The sequence below is a fragment of the Rhinoderma darwinii genome, chromosome 6, assembly GCF_050947455.1.
Source record: "Rhinoderma darwinii isolate aRhiDar2 chromosome 6, aRhiDar2.hap1, whole genome shotgun sequence".
In the NCBI taxonomy this organism is placed as follows: Eukaryota; Metazoa; Chordata; class Amphibia; order Anura; family Rhinodermatidae; genus Rhinoderma; species Rhinoderma darwinii.
Genome location: NC_134692.1, coordinates 65914215 through 65938195, shown reverse-complemented (window position 1 = coordinate 65938195; position 23981 = coordinate 65914215). Strand labels below are relative to the sequence as shown.

Here is a 23981-nt window from a genome sequence, read left to right as displayed (position 1 = left end):
CAGCTGATGCTCTGCCTGGGGACTCCCATACTGCTGCCGATGTCACTGTCCAGATTTGGACAGGGACTTCAGTGGTTTCCTATCACTGTAGTCTTCAAGCAGAGCATCAGCTGATGTTCTGCCTTTGGACTCCAGCACTGCTGCATACGTCACTGTCCATATACGGACAGTGATGTCACCAGCAGTATGGGAGTCCCCAGGCAGAGCATCAGCTGATGCTCTACTCGGAGACTCTAGTACTGATGCCAATGTCACTGCTCATATATGGACAGTGACGTTGGCAGCAGTGCTGGAGTCCCCGGGCAGTGCATCAGCTGATGCTCTGCTCTGGAATTCCAGCTATTGGAAACCCCTGAAGTCACTGTCCATAAATGGACAGTGACGTCGGCAGCAGTATGGAAGTCCCCGAGCAGAGCATCAGCTGATGTTCTGCTCGGGAACTCCAGCTATAGGAAACCCCTGGAGTCACTGACCAAATGTCGGGAGCAGTGCTGGAGTCTCGAGCAACACAAATAAATTACAAAGTTGCACAACACACTAAAATACACTGTTTTAGTTAAATTTTAAAAAAAGGCTTCAATGGTGTACGTATCCTTTAAACTTCAATTATATCTATGTAGCTTCTGCTTTTATGTGCAGTGATACAGACACGTCTTCATGGTGCGTCGAACCAGTATCTTGGGGGCACGACTTTATATATTGGTTGCCCAGACGATGGGCCTGCTAACGTGGTTATAGTAGCAAAAATGTATGATACTGCCTCAGATGTGTGTTGGAGATTTGGGGGTTCCCCAGGTACTTTGATTCATATATGGTGGGAGTGCCCTATACTTAAACCGTATTGGTCATCTATTGAATCAACGGTCAGCACTATTTGTAATAGGTCCATCACACTTAGGCCCCATGCACACGAACGTAAAAACGTGCCATAATTACGGACCGTAATTACGGCACGTTTTTATGGGCCCATGGACTTCTATTGGCCATGGGTACCTCCCCATATGCTTATGGGAAGGTGCCCGTGCCGTTGAAAAATATAGGACATGTCCTATTTCAGGCCATAATTACGGCACAGGCAGGCCCATAGAAGTCTATGGGGCTCCCGTAATAACGGGTGACTACGTGTGTGCACCTGTAATTACGGGAGCGTTGCTAGGCGACGTCACTAAATAGTCACTGTCCAGGGTGCTGAAAGAGTTAAATGATCGGCAGTAACTCTTTCAGCACCCTGGACAGTGACTACCGATCACAATATAGATCAACCTGTAAAAAAAAAAAGACATTCATACTTACCCAGAACTCCCTGCTTCTTCCTCCAGTCCGGCCTCCTGGGATGACGTTTCAGCCCATGTGACCGCTGCAGCCAATCACAGGCTGCAGTGGTCACATGGACTGCCGCGTCATCCAGGGAGGTCGGACTGTATGTCAAGAGAGGGACACGTCACAAAGACAACGGCCGGGTAAGTATGAATTTCTTTTACTTTTTCTGCGGAAAGGGCTGCCCCTTCTCTGTATCCTGCACTGATAGAAAGACGGGGCTGCCGATTAGCGCAGTGCCATTTTGCAGCGAAAACGTGCCCGTAAATACGGGTGGAATACTGGTGACACCGGACCCGTATTTACGGGCACGGGTCCGTAAATACTGGTGCACTACGGGTCAAATATGTGTGACCAAGGACCCGTATTTACGCCAGTATTTACAGGAGGACAAAAATACATTCGTGTGCATGAGGCCTTACTCCCTTTTTAGTATTGGTCAATCTACCATCATCAGACTGTAGCCTCACTAGATTTGACGCGCCTTATCATGATAGCTAAGCTCCTCATCCCGATTAAGTGGTTGGGTAAGATACCTCCTGATGTCTCAATGTGGCTCAATCGAGTCAGGCAAATGTTTAGGCTGGAAGAATTCTCCAGCTGGATAGATGGCGCCCTGTGCGAAATGATCTTTCGGCGCCCCACCCCATCATTAAAAAAAATGCCCCATAAAAAAAATTATAATGCCCCTTTAGTGCCCCCATACAGTATAATAATAATAATATTTAATAATATAATATATTACAACCCCTTCAAGGACACAGTATTTTGTCCTCTAATTGTGCCCACAGTATTATGCCATCTGTAGTACCCCTACACAGTATAATGTCCGCTTAGTGGCCCCCACACAGTATAGTGCCCACCTGTAGATTTTGTCATACAGCCTCCCTGTAGACAGTGCCTTAATTCCCCACCTTCTTTTTGTAGATGGTGCCATACAGCCCCCACCTCCCCCTTGTAGACATTGCCATACAGTCCCCCACCTCCCCCTTGTAGGCAGTGCCATACAGTCCCCCACCTCCCCCTTGTAGATCATGCCATACAGTCCCCGCACCTCCCCCTTGTAGACAGTGCTCTCAAACAAAAACAAAAATTTTGCTCACCTAGACGTTCCCATGACGAACTGAGCTTCTCCATGACGGGATCCTGTAGACTAGTACAGAGCTTCCCAACCTTTTCGGACTCGAGGCAGCACTGGAAAAACAAAATTTCCTTAGGGCCCTACCAAAAATTGTTTTGAGAAAGACAGAAAACGGCTAAGAACAAGCACTCCACTCGTAGGGCATGTTCACACACGTTTTTTTGTAAGGCAAAAAAAATCTGACTCAAAATTCCTTCAGCAACTGACAGCGTTGTGTGACCTTTTTTTTTGTGTTTTTTCTTAAGCTGTTGAAGCGAATACAAAAGACGCAGGAAAAAAGGCTCCAAACGGGTGCCGCAGGTATTTTCTGCCTCCTATTAATTGCAATTGGAGGTCAGAGGTGGAAACCACTTGAAGACCATCAGCCCCCCACTCACAGTAAAATGACCATCAGCCCACCACTCACAGTAAAATTACCATCAGCCCCCCACTCACAGATTCCCCCTGTAGGTAGCGCCACACAGCCCCTTGTAGGTAGCACCACACAGCCCCTTGTAGGTAGCGCCACACAGCCCCTTGTAGGTAGCGCCACACAGCCCCTTGTGGATAGCACCACACAGCCCCTTGTAGGTAGTGCCAGACAGCCCCCTTGTAGGTAGCACCACACAGCCCCTTGTGGGTAGCGCCACACAGCCCCCTTGTGGGTAGCACCACATAGCCCCTTGTGGGTAGCACCACACAGCCCCCTTGTGGGTAGCTCCAGACAGCCCCCTTGTGGGTAGCACCACACAGCCCCTTGTGGGTAGCGCCACACAGCCCCCTTGTGGGTAGCACCACATAGCCCCTTGTAGATAGCGCCACACAGCCCCCTTGTAGATAGCGCCACACAGCCCCCTTGTAGATAGCGCCACACAGTCCCCTGTAGAGTGTGCCACACAGCTCCCTGTAGGGATTGCCACACAGCCCCCTGTAGGGAGTGCCACACAGCCCCCTGTAGGGAGTGCCGCACAGCCCCCTGGTACGGAGTGCCACACAGCCCCCTGGTAGGGAGTGCCACACAGCCCCCTGGTTGGTAGTGCCCCACAGCCCCCTGGTTGGTAGTGCCACACAGCCCACTGGTTGGTAGTGCCCCACAGCCCCCTGGTTGGTAGTGCCCCAAAGCCCCCTGGTTGGTAGTGCCACACAGCCCACAGTCCCCTGGTTGGTAGTGCCACACAGCCCACTGCCACTGGTTGGTAGTGCCTTACAGCCCACAGCCCCCTGGTTGGTAGTGCCACACAGCCCACAGCCCCCTGGTAGGTAGTGCAAGGACCACGAAATGACCCTGATAGCTGACGGGCAATAGACATTCAAAAAAGGACAACTGTGCAGGAGCACACAAAATACCCAGCTTTCCCAGCTATCAAATACATGTGTGGAAATAAACTAAGATATAACTTTTATTTAGTCTGAGTAAAGGATTAATGCTTTTAGCTAGATTAAATAAAAGTTATATCTTAGTTTATTTCCACACTTTTTTTTGATACCCGGGAAAGCTGGGTATTTTGTGTGCTCCTGCACAGTTGTCCTTTGTAGGTAGTGCCACACAGCCCCCCTGTAGATAGCAACCCCCCCCCCCCCCTTCCAGTAAAAATAGCGCCACTGTAGCTCAATGAAGGAGCGGAATCCCCGTGTGGCCGAGGATTACGCTCCTAGTGCGCTGCTTGATGCCTCTGTCCATATATGGACAGTGACATCAGGGAAAACTCCTGAGGCGGAATCCCTGTGCACAGCGTTGCAGACGCTATGACCGTCAATTCCACTCCAGGCGAAGCTCCTGTCGTCTGTGTCCATGACGTCATTGGCTTCTCCTGGAGTGGAATCCCCGGTTATAGAGTCTGCAATGCTGTGACCGGGGATTCCGCCTCAGGAGCTTCCCCTGATGTCACTGTCCATATATGGACAGAAACATCAAGCAGCACCCCAGGAGCGGAATCCCCGGCCACACAGGGATTCCGCTCCTTCAGTGAGCTACAGTGGCGCTAGTAGACAGCAGAACAGGGAGATACCTTCCTGCTCTGCTATAGTGCCCCCCTGTAGATAGCAACCCCCCCTTCCAGTATAGATAGCGCCACTGTAGCTCCCTGAAGGAGCGGAATCCCCGTGTGGCCAGGGATTCCGCTCCTGGAGCGCTGCTTGATGCCTCTGTCCATATATGGACAGTGACATCAGGGAAAACTCCTGAAGCGGAATCCCCGGTCACAGCGTTGCAGATGCTATGACCGTCAATTCCACTCCAAGCGAAGCTCCTGTCGTCTGTGTCCATGACTTCATTGGCTTCTCCCGGAGTGAAATCCCCGGTCATAGAGTCTGCAACGCAGTGACCGGGGATTCCGCTTCAGGAGTTTCCCCTGAGGTCACTGTCCATATATGGACAGAGACATCAAGCAGCGCTCCAGGAGCGGAATCCCCGGCCACACGGGGATTCTGCTCCTTCAGGGAGCTACAGTGGCGCTAGTAGACAGCAGAGCAGGGAGATGCCTCCCTGCTCTGCTATAGTGCCGTCACTACCGCTATAGCAGCCACAGCAGCTGCTAGCGGCGCCACCGCCCTCATGCCCGGTGTCACCGCTAGCAGCCGTTATGGCTGCTACAGCGGTAGCGATGGCCAATAAGTGAAGACGCACCCGGGTGGAAAGGCGACTGCAGTTAGTGTGTGTATCCCTTCTGGTAGTTGCAACGGCGCGGGGATACACACACCCATTGGCGCCCCTCTTGCAGTGTGGCGGCTGGCGCCCTGTGCGACCGCACTGGTCGAACATAGCTAAGGCCGGCCATGAAGCTGGGAATCTAGAACACATGACAATTTGATTTATTTATACCGATGATTGTATCTATAACAAGGGGGCATCCCCTACATCTAGAGGAAAGAAGGTTTCTACAGAAACATAGAAGGCGATTCTTTACTGCAAGAGCAATGAGACTATTGAACTCTCTGCCAGAGGAAGTTGTTATGGTAAATTCTCTGAAAAAGTTCAAAAGGGGCATGGATGCCTACTTGACTGTAATAATATCACAGGTTATGTTTACTAGATTACTTTAGATGGGTCGTTGATCCATTGATTGATTTATTAAAGTCAGGAAGGAATTTTTCCCTTGGATGAGGAAAATTGGCTTTTGCCTCATAAGGGTTTGCCTTCATCTCGATCAACATTACAGAATTATAGGCTGAGCTGGATAGACATATGTCTATTTTTGACCTTCTTCTATTGACAATGCCATGTCTAGGGGTAAGATGTTTTGCTATTGCATTATACAGGGGATATGAACGTGACTGGGGCCCCTTCCTGGTCCGGATCTCCTATTCATCTTCTACTATGTAGGTGTAGGTATATTGCTCAGTGTGCTATATGTACTTAGGACTGCATTCTATATTTTTATACTATTTACACTATGCATATGTGTCCATCTGTGCAAATGTATTATGCCTAGCACTTGCTCAACAGTTTGTACTTATGCACTTTAGCTGTACATAGGAGTTGCTTGTGACCATTTTTTACTTTCTGGGGGCCGCTCTGCTTTTATGTCCGGATTCCATTCCCGTTCGAGGGTTTATGGTATTTTAATATATTTAAGTGTTATATGATGTCTATGTGTCTAAATTTACTTTAATAAAGACTGTTTGTATTTTTCCAATTACCTGGTCGTGACTTGTTTCTTCTTCTGGTTTTGTTATCTAGTCACTAGGACCACTAGCATATATTGGGGTATTGTTCGGTTTGTTAACATAAACATCCTATCAGATCAGATACATTTTCTGAGGGCCCTCTGGAGAGGACGGCTCTTTAGACCTGCCACGAACTGGTCCCACAGCACATTATTAGTGTCAAGAATTGCTGCGCATCTGTCTGGATCATACCGGGCCGGCCATTTTCAGAGACTTTGCAGGTTGCCAGAGAATCGCTGGAGGGTATACCCATCCCATCGGTTTCTGGTGTAGAATTTCTTACGCAGTTCTATGGTGGGAGTACTCTCCCTGTTTAATGCTTCTAGACATTGCAAGATAGTCTCTACACTGTTGCACTGCTCCTTGTGTAGCACCATTACGGCCTTTGCATCCAGGGGCGTAACTAGGGCCCCATAGAAAACTTTTGACTGGGCCCCCCCCTTGTAGATAGTGCCTTTTTTACAAACCCCCCTTTTGATAACGCCATACAGCCCCCCTGTAGATAACGCCATACAGCCCCCTTTGTAGATATCTACAGAGGGGGCTGTATGGCGCTATCTACAGAGGGGGCTGTATGGCGTTATCTACAGGGGGGACTGTATGGCGTTATCTACGGGGGGACTGTATGGCGTTCCCTACATGGGGGTGAATGGCGTTCCCTACAGGGGGGGCTGTATGGCACTATCTACAGGGGGGGCTGTATGGCGCTATCTACAGGGGAGCTGTATGGCGCTATCTACAGGGGTGCTGTATGGCGCTATCTACATGGGGGACTGTATGGCGCTATCTACAGAGGGGGCTGTATGGCGTTATCTAGAGGGGGGACTGCATGGCGTTATCTACGGGGGGCTGTATGGCGTTCCCTACAGAGGGGGCTGTCTGGCGTTATCTACAGGGGGGACTGTATGGCGTTACCTACAGGGAGTCTGTATGGCGTTCCCTACAGGGGGGTCTGTAGGGAACGCCATACAGCCCCCCCTGTGGGGAACGCCATACAGCGAGTCCCCCCCCCCATAGGGAACGCCATACAGCGTCGTCCCCCGTAGGGAACGCCATACAGCATTCCCCCCCATAGGGAACGCCATACAGCGTCCCCCCACCCAAAAAAATGCGACCCACAGTGTGTCTTAATAAAAGACATGTATCCCCTATCCACAGGATAGGGGATACATGTGTGATCGCTGGCAGCGATAGGGAGAACAGGGGACTGAAAGTCCCCCGAAGTTCTCCATGACTAACCTCGGACTTCCGGCGTCTGCACAGCTCACTAAAAATGAAAGGAGCGCTGGTCACGCATGCGCACAAGCGGGACCGGCGCTCCATTCATTTCTCCGGAGCTGCCGACACAGACCCCGGAAGTCCGAGGTTTGTGATGGAGAACTTCAGGGGACTTTCAGTCCCTTGTTCTCCCTATCGCTGCCAGCGATCACACATGTATCCCCTCTCCTGTGGAGAGGGGATACATGTCTTTTGTTTACTGGCAGAGCGGGGAGATACCTCCCTGCTCTGCCGTACTGTTCAGTGGTGTCCCGCTGTAGCAGCCATAGCGGCTGCTAGTGGAGCCTCCGGCCATGGTGGGGGCCCGTGCCGTGTCGGGCCCCCTCATGCCGCGGGCACCATAGCAGCCACTACTGCTGCTACGGCGGTAGTTACGCCACTGTTTGCATCGACCTCCTTGGTTTGTGACATGGTGCTCGTTATCCTGACGTCTATGCCAAATTGTGTAAATGGAGCTCTTTATTTCTTGTACACTAATCGACCATAACTCTGTAGGATGAACAGCTTTATTTCATAGTATTGAAATACGGTAACAAGAATAAGCTGCTCTTCATTGAGTCCCTGCTTGTGTAACTCTTGCAACATACAGATGTGTCCTTCCTTAACTTTTTTCTCCACATAGTCTGAGATGTGTGGCGTGAGATGACTAGCTTTGAAAACAAAACTAATTTTCGCGACACTCTGTCACGAGCTCTCTATGCTGTTTGTGTCTATGTGTGACCACCAAGTTGTTGTGGTGAGGGTTGCAGCCTGTCAAGGGTTTTGCTAGCATGCCCCAATATTGTATTAAATTGGTTTAATGGGAAATTAAAGTCCTTAACCCCTTCCTGCCACAGCCATTTTTCAGCTTTTCACTTCTTTTTTTCCACCCCACTGTCCAAAAGTAATACGTTAATTTTTTCCATCGATATACCTGTATGAGGGCTTGCTGTTTGTGGGACGAGTTATAGTTTTTCACAGCACCAATTATTGTACAATATAATGTCCTCCAAAAATTCTTTGTGGGTTCGAATGGGAAAAAAAACTGTGATTTCTCCATTTTTGGGGGTTTCTTTTTTTATGGTGTTCGTCCTTCATTAAAAACTACATGTTATCTTTATTATGCTGGTCAATATGATTATGGTGCTAAAAAATGTTTACTGTTTTTTTATGTTTTACTACTTTTACAAGGAAAAAAAACTGATGGCTAAAAATAAAATTTGTTTTGTGTTGCCATATTTTGAGAGCCATAACTTTTTTATGTTTTCCATTAATTGAGCGGTATGAGGGCTTATTTACTGCGGGGCGAGCTATAGTTTCTATTGGTACCAACCTGGGGTAGATGAGACTCTTTTTATCACTTTTTATTTCATTTTTTTGTGAGAGATAAATTAATAAAAAACAGTGATTCTGCCATTTAATTTTTTTTTTTTTTACGCCATTTATGGTGTAGTAGAGGTATAAAGATAGCAGACCTGGGAGCCTTCATTAGGCGTCCAGTCTGCCATGCCAACAATCAGCAGTCCGCGATCACATCGCGGGGGAGCGATGCAACATCACTGGGGCCCGCCACCCTGTTTCTAACCGCTTTGATGCTGCGCTTTTGCCCGCGGTATCTAAGGGGTTACACTAAAGTGTCGGCTGTTTATATAGCCGACATGCTCGTACTATGGAGCGGGCTCAGCCTTATATATATATATGGATGAAAATCTTTGCAGCCCTCTTATTGGACAATATAAGACACCACATGCATATTAACCACTTTTAATTAGTGGTGATCAACTATACAGCTTGTCGATCAGGGGGAAATGGGAAAAGGTGTTTTTTTACTTTTAATATTTTTTTTTTTGTCAGTCTCCTATTAAGCCTTGCCTCTGGCAGAGCTTTATAGGAGCACAAAGATGGCAGACCTGGGGACATTGATTAGGCCCCCAGGCTGCATTTGGGTTAAACTAAGGTGTTAAACAAGCAAGATTGCGCTGGAGCGGGATTGCGCTTGTTACAGTAAGGTGTCGGCTGTATCATACAGCCGACACCCGCGTAGTGTGGAGCGGGATCAACCAATGGGCACACTCCATCCTACCCCTTCGCGCTAGTGACGTAACTATACGTAAAATGTCGGGAAGTGGTTAAGTAGGTCATGCAGGGAGTAATCTTTCTGCAGCACTATGCATCTTATGGTGGATGATGTGCAAGATACAATCACTTGTGTAATAATTTCATAATTAACATCAGCAAACACACATCCTTGTGCCAGTTCTCTTAAAACCTTAAGGGGTTGTCCAGTCCTAAGAAATTGATGGCCTTTCCTCAGGATAGGCCATATCTAAATTGGTTGTGGTCTGACTGCAGGCACCGCTGCCGATCAACTGTTATGAAGGTGCTGCAGTGCACATATGAGCTCTAGTTCCCCTATAGTTTCTTTACCGCTCACACTATGAATCTTCAATACACTTGTAGCGGCGGTTCACAGTATTACAGCCTTCTCCCATTCACTTAAATGGAAGACAGGGTACAGGGAACAGCGCAGTAACTGTACGACCTCGTGTGCTAAGACACTCGCCACCAGGATGTACAGTTGCGTTGTGGTGCGCCTAGGGGTTTTCAGGAGGCTGGTCCTGATAGGCTTCCATACGTGGCAGACACGGAGGCTAACCATCGGCAAACCTCGCGATTTCATTGTGAGGTGTGCCGATGTGCTGGAAACCCCTAAAATGCGACGATTGCAATCGATTGCCGCATTTAGGGGGTTAATTGCCAAAATTAGCAGCAATGAGCCGCTGATCGGCAACAGTGGATTGTCAGCTGTCGGGGACAGCTGGCCTCCCAGTTCCCGGTGCACACTGTTGCCGACAGTGTGCACCAGGAACCGCGCAGTAACTGTACCACCTCGTGCGCTAAGACACTCGCCACCAGGATGTACAGTTGCGTTGTGGTGCGCCTAGGGGTTAATGTCCAAGCCATTTTCATTTTCGTTTATCACTCCTTTCACTTTTTTATTTTTATGTCAATGGAGCAGTGTGACGCTTATTCTTTGCGAGAGGAGTTGTAGTTTTTATTGGGACCATTTAAAATTTAAAGTACTAAATAATGTACTGCGAAACTGAAAAAATATTATTTGTGGGGTGCAATTGGAAAAAAACTATGATTCCTTCGTGGTTTTTTGGGTTTTGTTTTTACGACTTACACCATGCGGTTAAAACGTCCACTTAACTTTATTCTGCTGATCAATATGATTACGGGGATACCAAATTTATAAAGTTTTTTTTTTATCTTTTACAAAGAACAATCTATTTGTTAATTATAAAAATGTGTTTTGTGTCGCCACATTATGAAAGCCATCTTTTTTTTTTCTTCTTTCGTCGTTGAATGGTGTGAGGTCTTATTTTTTGCAGGACCAGCTATAGTTTTTATTGGTACCATTTTTTGGTACATAAAACCTTTTGATCACCTTTTATTAATTAGATTTTTTTAGCGCTAAGGTGACAAAAAAACAGCTTTCACTGTGTTCACTGTGCAGGTTAAATCATATTAAATTGTAATAGTTCAGTTTTTTATGGATGCGGTGACACCGATATTGTTTCATTTTGACATTACATTAGAGGAAAAAATAGGAAAAGGTATTTTTTTGAACTTTTAATATTTTTTTTATTTTTTTCACTACTGAATACTTTATTTGACTTTTTTTTATTGTTTTTATTAGGCAACTTAGGGGATCTGAACCAATGGTTCATCATGATCGTCATGATGCTTTAAGGGGTTAAAAGGGTTTTTATTGTCCAAACGTAGTAAAACATAAAAAACCTACAGTAGACATAATTGGTAGCGCACTAATCGTATCGACCTATAGAAGAAATTGAACATGTTATTTATGCAGCCTAGTGAATGGCGTAAATTTAAAACGCTATGTCATACACCTGTGTGCCAGCATAGTGCAGTAATAAAGCCTGTTTTCTTTTATCATCTTTTATGTCCATTGCTTCCAAAACTTTTTCAAATCTAGTTATGCATTTTCTCCAGTTGTGAGCCAGGTTATTGGCACCACTTGTATCAAACTTTGGGGACATGTGCAGATAATCGGCCATCTCAGCTGTGCTCAATAATTCAGTAATGTAATGCAAAAGATAATGATGCTGCAGGTGTCTGGGTAAGAGTTAGGCTACACGGTGCGGCAACGATGCATTTATGTTGCGTTTTTAAACCACAGCAAGTCACTTGTCAATAGAAAGCAATGGTGACATTTTTGTTATGGACAGACTGCTGCTATTATATTACAATTAGTTTTTTAGGCGGCTGACCGCATCTTCATAATGTCCAACCGCATGCGGTTCTTGACTGCACTGCCAATGTTGTTGCTGAACTGCTTGCATCTTTGCTAACAGTTCTGCAATGCATTGTAATGAACTATATTGTAATGAACTATATACACGTAGAATCTAAGGCTTCGTTCACATCTGCGCCAGGGTCCCATTCCGACGTTTCGTCTGAGCTTTCCGTCGTAACGGGACCCTGACTGACACAAACGGAAACCAAAGGGTTTTGACGGTATCAATAGTGTAGTCGACTGCGCTATTGATTCCATCAAAACGACAAAACCCTTGCACAACGGAGACAAACGGAAACCATTCGCACCAGATCCGTCACCATTGAAATCAATGGTGATGGAAACGGCAACCTTTGGAACGGGACCCTAGCGCAGATATGAACGAAGCTTAACAAACTTCAACACCAGCGAAAACTATGTCCATAAACTATGTGCGTAAAAAAACGCAAAAGAACAGCATATTTCCGCTGCGTGAAACTCACTGAATGTTCTATTCTTGTGCGTTTTTTGCGCATCACACACGTATTGAAGTCAATGGGTGCATGAAAAAAACGAACAGCACACGGACGTTATCTGTGTGCTGTCCATGTTTTTCACACACCAATGGCTAAAGAAATGATGAGGAAAATAGAAAACACTTCCTTCAGTTTTTTTTGCTGACGTAAAAAACGCATGACATACACTACCGTTCAAAAGTTTAGGGTCACTTAGAAATGTCCTTATTTTTTAAAGAAAAGCACAGTTTTTTTCACTGAAGATAACATTAAATTAATCAGAAATACACTCTATACATTGTTAATGTGCTAAATGACTATTCTAGCTGCAAACGTCTGGTTTTTAATGCAATATCTACATAGGTGTATAGAGGCCCATTTCCAGCAACCATCACTCCAGTGTTCTAATGGTACATTGTGTTTGCTAACTGTGTTAGAAGGCTAATGGATGATTAGAAAACACTTGAAAACCCTTGCGCAATTATGTTAGCACCGCTGTAAACAGTCTTGCTGTTTAGAGGAGCTATAAAACTGACCTTCCTTTGAACTAGTTGAGAATCTGGAGCATTACATTTGTGGGTTCGATTAAACTCTCAAAATGGCTAGAAAAAGAGAGCTTTCATGTGAAACTCGACAGTCTATTCTAGTTCTTAGAAATGAAGGCTATTCCATGCGAGAAATTGCCAAGAAACTGAAGATTTCCTACAACCGTGTGTGCTACTCCCTTCAGAGGACAGCACAAACAGGCTCTAACCAGAGTAGAAAGAGAAGTGGGAGGCCCCGCTGCACAACTGAGCAAAAAGACAAGTACATTAGAGTCTCTAGTTTGAGAAATAGACGCCTCACAGGTCCTCAACTGGCAGCTTCATTAAATAGTCCCCGCAAAACGCCAGTGTCAACGTCTACAGTGAAGAGGAGACTCCGGGATGCTGGCCTTCAGGGCAGAGTGGCAAAGAAAAAGCCATATCTGAGACTGGCTAATAAAAGGAAAAGATTAATATGGGCAAAAGCACACAGACATTGGACAGAGGAAGATTGGAAAAAAGTGTTATGGACAGACGAATCGAAGTTTGAGGTGTTTGGATCACACAGAAGAACATTTGTGAGACACAGAACAACTGAAAAGATGCTGGAAGAGTGCCTGACGCCATCTGTCAAGCATGGTGGAGGTAATGTGATGGTCTGGGGTTGCTTTGGTGCTGGTGAAGTGGGAGATTTGTACAAGGTAAAAGGGATTTTGAATAAGGAAGGCTATCACTCCATTTTGCAACGCCATGCCATACCCTGTGGACAGCGCTTGATTGGAGCCAATTTCATCCTACAACAGGACAATGACCCAAAGCACACCTCCAAATTATGCAAGAACTATTTAGGGAAGAAGCAGGCAGCTGGTATTCTATCTGTAATGGAGTGGCCAGCGCAGTCACCAGATCTCAACCCCATAGAGCTGTTGTGGGAGCAGCTTGACCGTATGGTACGCAAGAAGTGCCCATCAAGCCAATCCAACTTGTGGGAGGGGCTTCTGGAAGCATGGGGTGAAATTTCTCCCGATTACCTCAGCAAATTAACAGCTAGAATGCCAAAGGTCTGCAATGCTGTAATTGCTGCAAATGGAGCATTCTTTGACGAAAGCAAAGTTTGAAGGAGAAAATTATTATTTCAAATAAAAATCATTATTTCTAACCTTGTCAATGTCTTGACTATATTTTCTAGTCATTTTGCAACTCATTTGATAAATATAAGTGTGAGTTTTCATGGAAAACACAAAATTGTCTGGGTGACCCCAAACTTTTGAATGGTAGTGTATGTGCAGACACGCACCGTACACGGACACCACACGGAACTGCAATGCAGGAAAAATGCTGCGTTTTTTACGCACGCAAAACGGACACGTTCGTGTGAATAAGTCCTTACAGAGACAAAAAACGCATGCAGTTGGCCACATGCAGTTTTCAAATGCAGCAAAACCGCAACAAAACCGCGTCAACTACGCACCGTATGGCCTTACCCTTAAGGCCTTGTATTTAGGATTGATAAATGCAGAATAGCAGTCAGTACTCACTGCAGGAGAACTCTTATTCTTCTCCTCATCGACAGTTGTAATATCTACGTGAAAGGTAGGTACTAAGAGTCATTTAAGAGTCATTTAAGAGTCACGGAAGGAGAGGGAAGTGTTGTTCCAGCGCTGCAAGGAGTATTTAAAATGGAAGAAGGTTTCCAAGTTTAATGGCGTTCAATTAAAAAATAGTCCAGAGGTATAGTCCTGATGTGAGGGTAAGCGGGCGGTAATGTCCTCAGAGCCTACGCGTTTCGGATGCTACTGCATCCTTAGTCTTGGCTGTAATGTCTATTTTGAAAAGCGCGCGTTGTCTCTTATTTATCCTCGTCTCTAGGGTACAGCTGATTGCTGAGTGCGTTCCACTGTTGCTATCCCTTTGGAACGCAAGCCGGAAGTGAGAATGGTTGTTGCCCATTCTATTAGCGTTTTCACTTACGTACTGTAAGACTGGTAGCTACGTTAGTATCATAGTTGAGAGTATTGGGTTGTGTAAGTTCAACCCAACATGAGTATATTATATATTTCAGATGGTGTTTTGTCGTGTAGATTGGAGACTAGAAGACGGAAGGTCCCGTCACTTTGCCTCTTCCCTGTAGCTCAGATATCTATCTGACAGACAGTGGTACATATGACATAGGTGAGTATTATGTGTATTTATTTAGATAGAAAATATGGTAAAACATTTTTTTAGGCATAGTTGATATGCATTGTTATGTAAATGTCAATATTTTGTACGTTGATTATTAGAGTATTGTTTTAAATGTCTGTGAGTAGTACGATATTGTTTATTACTGTACGTGGACAGTGTTGATGTGTAGTGTTAGACGTATTATTAGAGAGATATTATCACTGTTCTCCTTTAGATTGAAAAAGGACAGAGACGGGCGCATGCTTTTTGTAATGAGGATATAACGTGGGAAGAAAGTGGGGGTAGGACTAACAACTGGAGCAAAAAACATGTGTGATAAAACATAATAAGTGAATGTGACTGACGGAAAAGTGGTTTAAAAAATATAAACAGAGATGTACATGGCAAAAAGCACATGTTATGCATGTACAGACTGTGAATATTCTGGTGAAAGAAGTCCTGGAATATCGTAGTATTGGATGCTTTCCAATAATTGGATTATTATTATATAATCTTTTGTTGTGGTTATTATATTATTTTTCTTAGTCTTTAGTAAGAACGATGGGAGCTCAGAGAGATGCGATGTTACTGTTAGTCTGTTGTTAATACTGAAACATTAAATCTCTTCTGAGGTTAAGGCCATCTGGATATCTGGTTTTTAATCTATAAATCCAGAATGCCTCCCTGAGGTGGGTTTTGTGTTTAAGGTCACCTCCCCTTTTGGGGTGGTAGATTTTTTCAATAGCATAACAACGTAAATTTTTTATGTTACGGTTGTGTTGTGTAATAAAATGTTTTGACACATTGGAGATATTAGTGATATTAACATTTCTCACGTAACTAAGATGTTCGAGAATTCTTGTTTTTAATTTTCTATTTGTGCAGCCCACGTATTTTAATTGACATTCTATGCATTCAATAACGTAAATTACGGATTCGCTGTTACAATTGATATAATTCTGGATACTGTATGTATCTGTTTGTGTGGAATTGCTGAATGTTTTGGTTGGAAGGGCAAAGGAGCAAGTCTTACATGGATGCTGCCCACATCTGTAGAAACCTTTTGTTTCTAGCCATGTTGTTTTGATATTTTCGTTTGGTGTGAACAGTGACGGAGACAACACGCTGCCCAAGGAGGGTGCCTTTCTTGCCACAATACGACAACCTTCGGCCAGGATGGAACGTAGACCATCATCTTCTTGGAGGATAGGTAAGTTGTTGGTGACTAGTTTTTTGATTTGCATAAACTGGTTACTCTGTTGCAAAATTAGAGTAGGTTGGTTGTCTTTAGATGGAATTCTGGGACTTTTCTTGGTGTGTTTGTTTTTATATGCAAGTAAGTCTGTTCTAGGTATTTTGGTCATGATTTCACTTGCTCTATTGAGTGACCATGTGGGATAACCTCTTGCTCTAAGTCTAGTTTTGATTTCATTTTGTTCCACTTCAAACTGGCTGTGGGAGGTGCAGTTCCTTTTGGCACGGTGCAACTCACCCACTGGTATGGCCTTTATAGTCTGTATTGAATGATTGCTTCTTGCATGAAGGATATTATTTGAGGAGGTAGGTTTTCGGTGGGTCTGGGTAGAGATTATTTGTCCTTCTTTTCCATTTAATTCAAGGTCCAAAAATATGATATTGGTGGTATCAAAATTGTACGTAAATTTAAGATTACAGTGGTTTTGATTAAGGGTTTCTACAAACGCAGGGATAGTGTCAGTATCTCCTTTCCATATTAGTAAAATATCATCAATATACCTCCCATACCATTCAATGCAGTGGCCATATATGTTATCAGTAGAGAAAATATGGGACTGTTCCCACCAAGACATGACTAAATTGGCTATCGATGGAGAAAACTTGGCTCCCATGGATACGCCCTTGAGTTGAAGGTAATATTTTGTGTCAAATTGAAAGTAATTGTTGGTCATTAAGAACATGAGTACTTCCAGAATGAATGTTTGGAAGTTTTTATCATACGGACTATGTTTGGTTAAGTGATAGTCAAGAGCGGCATAAGCTATGTGATGAGGAATAGAAGTGTATAGAGACACGACATCGCACGTGAGCCAAGTGTAATTATTTTCCCATTTTTTGTGGCATAGTGAATTGAGGACGTTCTTAGTGTCCTTTAAAAATCCAGGGGCTGTTTGTGCTAATGGTTGCAGTAGTGTGTCTAGCCATTCTGACAAACGTTCTAAAATTGACCCAATACCTGAGACAATGGGTCTCATTGGTGGTGGAAAGATTAGCTTATGTGTCTTTGGGAGCGCATGAAAAATTGGCGTGATGGGTTGATCGACTAGAATAAATTCAGCTTGTTTTTTATTTATAAAACCTCCTTGTTGGCCATCTTTTAAGAGTTTATTCATGCGATTTTTTATGTTATCTACTGGGTTGTTCTCCAGTATTTTATATGTTGTTTTGTCAGATAGCAGGTTAGTGATGGATTGTTTGTAATCGTTCTTGTTCATTACAGTAACACTGCCTCCTTTGTCAGCCATTTTTATCACTATGTCTTTGTTGTCATGTAGGGACTTGACCGCTTGTTTGTGTTGGATTGTCATGTTGGTTATTGGATATTGGAATTTGAGGCTATCTGCCAGGTTTTGTAATTCTTTTTCCATTACCGTTTGGAAACGGTCCATCGAGTCTGTTCGTGAGTTCGTTGGATAGAACTTAGAGTTAGAGGTACGGAAATTCGGGGCTGTGGTCACCGTTTGATTATACGTTTCTGTACGTAGGTGATCTAAAGCTGCTATGGTGGTAAGTTCTTGAAAGGAGAATTGTTCTAGACTGGGCGGTGGATGAGCTGGAAGGACAGCCTCTTCAACAAATGTGTTAGGAGGAGATGGAGTTGAGACATCGTCCATAATGATATTCTCCTGTACAAGGAAATGTTTTTTCACGGTCAAATTTCGAATAAATTTATTAATGTCCAGTAGTGTATTGAATAGGTTAAAATTGTTTTTTGGAGCAAAATTGAGGCCCAGGGAGAGAACTTCAGTTTGTGCCGTGGTTAGAGTAAAGGAGGATAAGTTGGTAACATTCATTTCTAATTCTGTTAGAATTTCCGGGGGCGCAGGCAACGGTTGAAATCCTGATTTATTCGATTTGTGCTTCCTGCCCCCCCTCCTGCCTCGTTTTTTGACTGGTGACTTTGGTTTTGTGTTCTATGAGCAGAATATGGACGAGTCCTTGAGTTGTCATCTTCTGACAGACCGTCACCGGAATCCGGTTCTGTGGAGCTGAAACTCACTCTATTCGGTAGATCCCTGTATTGGTTGCGGTATTGGTTCCGTTTTTTAAGAATAGGTCTAGGTCTTGTGTAGTTTCTTGTTCTCTGACTCCAATTATAAATTTCGTTGTGTGTATAATCTCTGATATCTCGTTGGAATTTGCTTTTTTTCGTTTCAGCAATGGATTGGTCTAATTTGTCAATGGCAGTCGTTGTTCGAATTTGAAGAAGAGAAAAAGAAGGTGAGTCAGAAAAAACATCGATTGATTTTCTAATGTCAGTGATATTAATGTCTAATTCAGATAGTTTAATCTCCTCTTGTTTGGTAATTAGTTTCATCAAACTCATGGAACATGTGGAGAGGGTCTGGTTCCATTCCTTTTGAAATTCTTCGGTGTAGATGAAAGTTGGAGTTTTCCTAAGGCGTAGACCTCTGGGTATCATATCTTTAGCGATATAATTCTTTAGGGTTGTAAGGTCCCACCAGATCTTGGCCTGTTGTGCAAGGTGCTTTTCTAATGTATGAAACAAGTCTTCAAGTTCATGATTATTTTCGGTGTGATTGCCATGATTGCCAAAGACTTTTTCAGCTAGTTCAGAACGAGTACTTTGAACCCCAGGAGGCATGTTGGCAAATTGATGTGTCATGTTGTGACTAAGAATATTCTCCAGGACACAGGTGCAAAATATAGTGAATTTAAAAACAATGCAATTCACAATACAACACCAAACCAAAATCTTCGTTTTCAATAGTATATATGGTTTTTGTTAGTTGTTTAGACCCTTAAATTTGTTGAAATTACTGAATAGTCACGCTTAGAATGCACACATCTATTATGGACCCTCCGATGTTCTATGTCAGAACATGAAAAAGTAATATAGGGAGCTCGTAGGAAAAAGCCGATGATATCACAAAAATAGAAGAAGAGGGGGGAGGAATCCTCCAGCTCACCTGACACTACAGAGTGTGTCTCAGCAGCGCCCGGAATCTCGTGTCGGTACACGTTCTGAAGCACGGAAGGAGAGGGAAGTGTTGTTCCAGCGCTGCAAGGAGTATTTAAAATGGAAGAAGGTTTCCAAGTTTAATGGCGTTCAATTAAAAAATAGTCCAGAGGTATAGTCCTGATGTGAGGGTAAGCGGGCGGTAATGTCCTCAGAGCCTACGCGTTTCGGATGCTACTGCATCCTTAGTCTTGGCTGTAATGTCTATTTTGAAAAGCGCGCGTTGTCTCTTATTTATCCTCGTCTCTAGGGTACAGCTGATTGCTGAGTGCGTTCCACTGTTGTTATCCCTTTGGAACGCAAGCCGGAAGTGAGAATGGTTGTTGCCCATTCTATTAGCGTTTTCACTTACGTACTGTAAGACTGGTAGCTACGTTAGTATCATAGTTGAGAGTATTGGGTTGTGTAAGTTCAACCCAACATGAGTATATTATATATTTCAGATGGTGTTTTGTCGTGTAGATTGGAGACTAGAAGACGGAAGGTCCCGTCACTTTGCCTCTTCCCTGTAGCTCAGATATCTATCTGACAGACAGTGGTACATATGACATAGGTGAGTATTATGTGTATTTATTTAGATAGAAAATATGGTAAAACATTTTTTTAGGCATAGTTGATATGCATTGTTATGTAAATGTCAATATTTTGTACGTTGATTATTAGAGTATTGTTTTAAATGTCTGTGAGTAGTACGATATTGTTTATTACTGTACGTGGACAGTGTTGATGTGTAGTGTTAGACGTATTATTAGAGAGATATTATCACTGTTCTCCTTTAGATTGAAAAAGGACAGAGACGGGCGCATGCTTTTTGTAATGAGGATATAACGTGGGAAGAAAGTGGGGGTAGGACTAACAACTGGAGCAAAAAACATGTGTGATAAAACATAATAAGTGAATGTGACTGACGGAAAAGTGGTTTAAAAAATATAAACAGAGATGTACATGGCAAAAAGCACATGTTATGCATGTACAGACTGTGAATATTCTGGTGAAAGAAGTCCTGGAATATCGTAGTATTGGATGCTTTCCAATAATTGGATTATTATTATATAATCTTTTGTTGTGGTTATTATATTATTTTTCTTAGTCTTTAGTAAGAACGATGGGAGCTCAGAGAGATGCGATGTTACTGTTAGTCTGTTGTTAATACTGAAACATTAAATCTCTTCTGAGGTTAAGGCCATCTGGATATCTGGTTTTTAATCTATAAATCCAGAATGCCTCCCTGAGGTGGGTTTTGTGTTTAAGGTCACCTCCCCTTTTGGGGTGGTAGATTTTTTCAATAGCATAACAACGTAAATTTTTTATGTTACGGTTGTGTTGTGTAATAAAATGTTTTGACACATTGGAGATATTAGTGATATTAACATTTCTCACGTAACTAAGATGTTCGAGAATTCTTGTTTTTAATTTTCTATTTGTGCAGCCCACGTATTTTAATTGACATTCTATGCATTCAATAACGTAAATTACGGATTCGCTGTTACAATTGATATAATTCTGGATACTGTATGTATCTGTTTGTGTGGAATTGCTGAATGTTTTGGTTGGAAGGGCAAAGGAGCAAGTCTTACATGGATGCTGCCCACATCTGTAGAAACCTTTTGTTTCTAGCCATGTTGTTTTGATATTTTCGTTTGGTGTGAACAGTGACGGAGACAACACGCTGCCCAAGGAGGGTGCCTTTCTTGCCACAATACGACAACCTTCGGCCAGGATGGAACGTAGACCATCATCTTCTTGGAGGATAGGTAAGTTGTTGGTGACTAGTTTTTTGATTTGCATAAACTGGTTACTCTGTTGCAAAATTAGAGTAGGTTGGTTGTCTTTAGATGGAATTCTGGGACTTTTCTTGGTGTGTTTGTTTTTATATGCAAGTAAGTCTGTTCTAGGTATTTTGGTCATGATTTCACTTGCTCTATTGAGTGACCATGTGGGATAACCTCTTGCTCTAAGTCTAGTTTTGATTTCATTTTGTTCCACTTCAAACTGGCTGTGGGAGGTGCAGTTCCTTTTGGCACGGTGCAACTCACCCACTGGTATGGCCTTTATAGTCTGTATTGAATGATTGCTTCTTGCATGAAGGATATTATTTGAGGAGGTAGGTTTTCGGTGGGTCTGGGTAGAGATTATTTGTCCTTCTTTTCCATTTAATTCAAGGTCCAAAAATATGATATTGGTGGTATCAAAATTGTACGTAAATTTAAGATTACAGTGGTTTTGATTAAGGGTTTCTACAAACGCAGGGATAGTGTCAGTATCTCCTTTCCATATTAGTAAAATATCGTCAATATACCTCCCATACCATTCAATGCAGTGGCCATATATGTTATCAGTAGAGAAAATATGGGACTGTTCCCACCAAGACATGACTAAATTGGCTATCGATGGAGAAAACTTGGCTCCCATGGATACGCCCTTGAGTTGAAGGTAATATTTTGTGTCAAATTGAAAGTAATTGTTGGTCATTAAGAACATGAGTACTTCCAGAATGAATGTTTGGAAGTTTTTATCATACGGACTATGTTTGGTTAAGTGATAGTCAAGAGCGGCATAAGCTATGTGATGAGGAATAGAAGTGTATAGAGACACGACATCGCACGTGAGCCAAGTGTAATTATTTTCCCATTTTTTGTGGCATAGTGAATTGAGGACGTTCTTAGTGTCCTTTAAAAATCCAGGGGCTGTTTGTGCTAATGGTTGCAGTAGTGTGTCTAGCCATTCTGACAAACGTTCTAAAATTGACCCAATACCTGAGACAATGGGTCTCATTGGTGGTGGAAAGATTAGCTTATGTGTCTTTGGGAGCGCATGAAAAATTGGCGTGATGGGTTGATCGACTAGAATAAATTCAGCTTGTTTTTTATTTATAAAACCTCCTTGTTGGCCATCTTTTAAGAGTTTATTCATGCGATTTTTTATGTTATCTACTGGGTTGTTCTCCAGTATTTTATATGTTGTTTTGTCAGATAGCAGGTTAGTGATGGATTGTTTGTAATCGTTCTTGTTCATTACAGTAACACTGCCTCCTTTGTCAGCCATTTTTATCACTATGTCTTTGTTGTCATGTAGGGACTTGACCGCTTGTTTGTGTTGGATTGTCATGTTGGTTATTGGATATTGGAATTTGAGGCTATCTGCCAGGTTTTGTAATTCTTTTTCCATTACCGTTTGGAAACGGTCCATCGAGTCTGTTCGTGAGTTCGTTGGATAGAACTTAGAGTTAGAGGTACGGAAATTCGGGGCTGTGGTCACCGTTTGATTATACGTTTCTGTACGTAGGTGATCTAAAGCTGCTATGGTGGTAAGTTCTTGAAAGGAGAATTGTTCTAGACTGGGCGGTGGATGAGCTGGAAGGACAGCCTCTTCAACAAATGTGTTAGGAGGAGATGGAGTTGAGACATCGTCCATAATGATATTCTCCTGTACAAGGAAATGTTTTTTCACGGTCAAATTTCGAATAAATTTATTAATGTCCAGTAGTGTATTGAATAGGTTAAAATTGTTTTTTGGAGCAAAATTGAGGCCCAGGGAGAGAACTTCAGTTTGTGCCGTGGTTAGAGTAAAGGAGGATAAGTTGGTAACATTCATTTCTAATTCTGTTAGAATTTCCGGGGGCGCAGGCAACGGTTGAAATCCTGATTTATTCGATTTGTGCTTCCTGCCCCCCCTCCTGCCTCGTTTTTTGACTGGTGACTTTGGTTTTGTGTTCTATGAGCAGAATATGGACGAGTCCTTGAGTTGTCATCTTCTGACAGACCGTCACCGGAATCCGGTTCTGTGGAGCTGAAACTCACTCTATTCGGTAGATCCCTGTATTGGTTGCGGTATTGGTTCCGTTTTTTAAGAATAGGTCTAGGTCTTGTGTAGTTTCTTGTTCTCTGACTCCAATTATAAATTTCGTTGTGTGTATAATCTCTGATATCTCGTTGGAATTTGCTTTTTTTCGTTTCAGCAATGGATTGGTCTAATTTGTCAATGGCAGTCGTTGTTCGAATTTGAAGAAGAGAAAAAGAAGGTGAGTCAGAAAAAACATCGATTGATTTTCTAATGTCAGTGATATTAATGTCTAATTCAGATAGTTTAATCTCCTCTTGTTTGGTAATTAGTTTCATCAAACTCATGGAACATGTGGAGAGGGTCTGGTTCCATTCCTTTTGAAATTCTTCGGTGTAGATGAAAGTTGGAGTTTTCCTAAGGCGTAGACCTCTGGGTATCATATCTTTAGCGATATAATTCTTTAGGGTTGTAAGGTCCCACCAGATCTTGGCCTGTTGTGCAAGGTGCTTTTCTAATGTATGAAACAAGTCTTCAAGTTCATGATTATTTTCGGTGTGATTGCCATGATTGCCAAAGACTTTTTCAGCTAGTTCAGAACGAGTACTTTGAACCCCAGGAGGCATGTTGGCAAATTGATGTGTCATGTTGTGACTAAGAATATTCTCCAGGACACAGGTGCAAAATATAGTGAATTTAAAAACAATGCAATTCACAATACAACACCAAACCAAAATCTTCGTTTTCAATAGTATATATGGTTTTTGTTAGTTGTTTAGACCCTTAAATTTGTTGAAATTACTGAATAGTCACGCTTAGAATGCACACATCTATTATGGACCCTCCGATGTTCTATGTCAGAACATGAAAAAGTAATATAGGGAGCTCGTAGGAAAAAGCCGATGATATCACAAAAATAGAAGAAGAGGGGGGAGGAATCCTCCAGCTCACCTGACACTACAGAGTGTGTCTCAGCAGCGCCCGGAATCTCGTGTCGGTACACGTTCTGAAGCACGGAAGGAGAGGGAAGTGTTGTTCCAGCGCTGCAAGGAGTATTTAAAATGGAAGAAGGTTTCCAAGTTTAATGGCGTTCAATTAA

At 43.2% G+C, this 23981-nt stretch overlaps 2 long non-coding RNA genes across 2 annotated transcripts; both read left to right on the top strand.

The window, feature by feature from the left end:
- The first annotated feature begins 14771 nt into the window (after positions 1 to 14771).
- LOC142656351 (uncharacterized) lies at positions 14772 to 18345 on the top strand. The gene is made up of 3 exons (XR_012849659.1): positions 14772 to 14874; positions 15975 to 16075; positions 18280 to 18345. It is a non-coding gene; the product is annotated as an uncharacterized LOC142656351 (long non-coding RNA).
- A 1207-nt stretch (positions 18346 to 19552) lies between these two features.
- LOC142656350 (uncharacterized) lies at positions 19553 to 23126 on the top strand. The gene is made up of 3 exons (XR_012849658.1): positions 19553 to 19655; positions 20756 to 20856; positions 23061 to 23126. It is a non-coding gene; the product is annotated as an uncharacterized LOC142656350 (long non-coding RNA).
- The last annotated feature ends 855 nt before the right edge of the window (positions 23127 to 23981 follow it).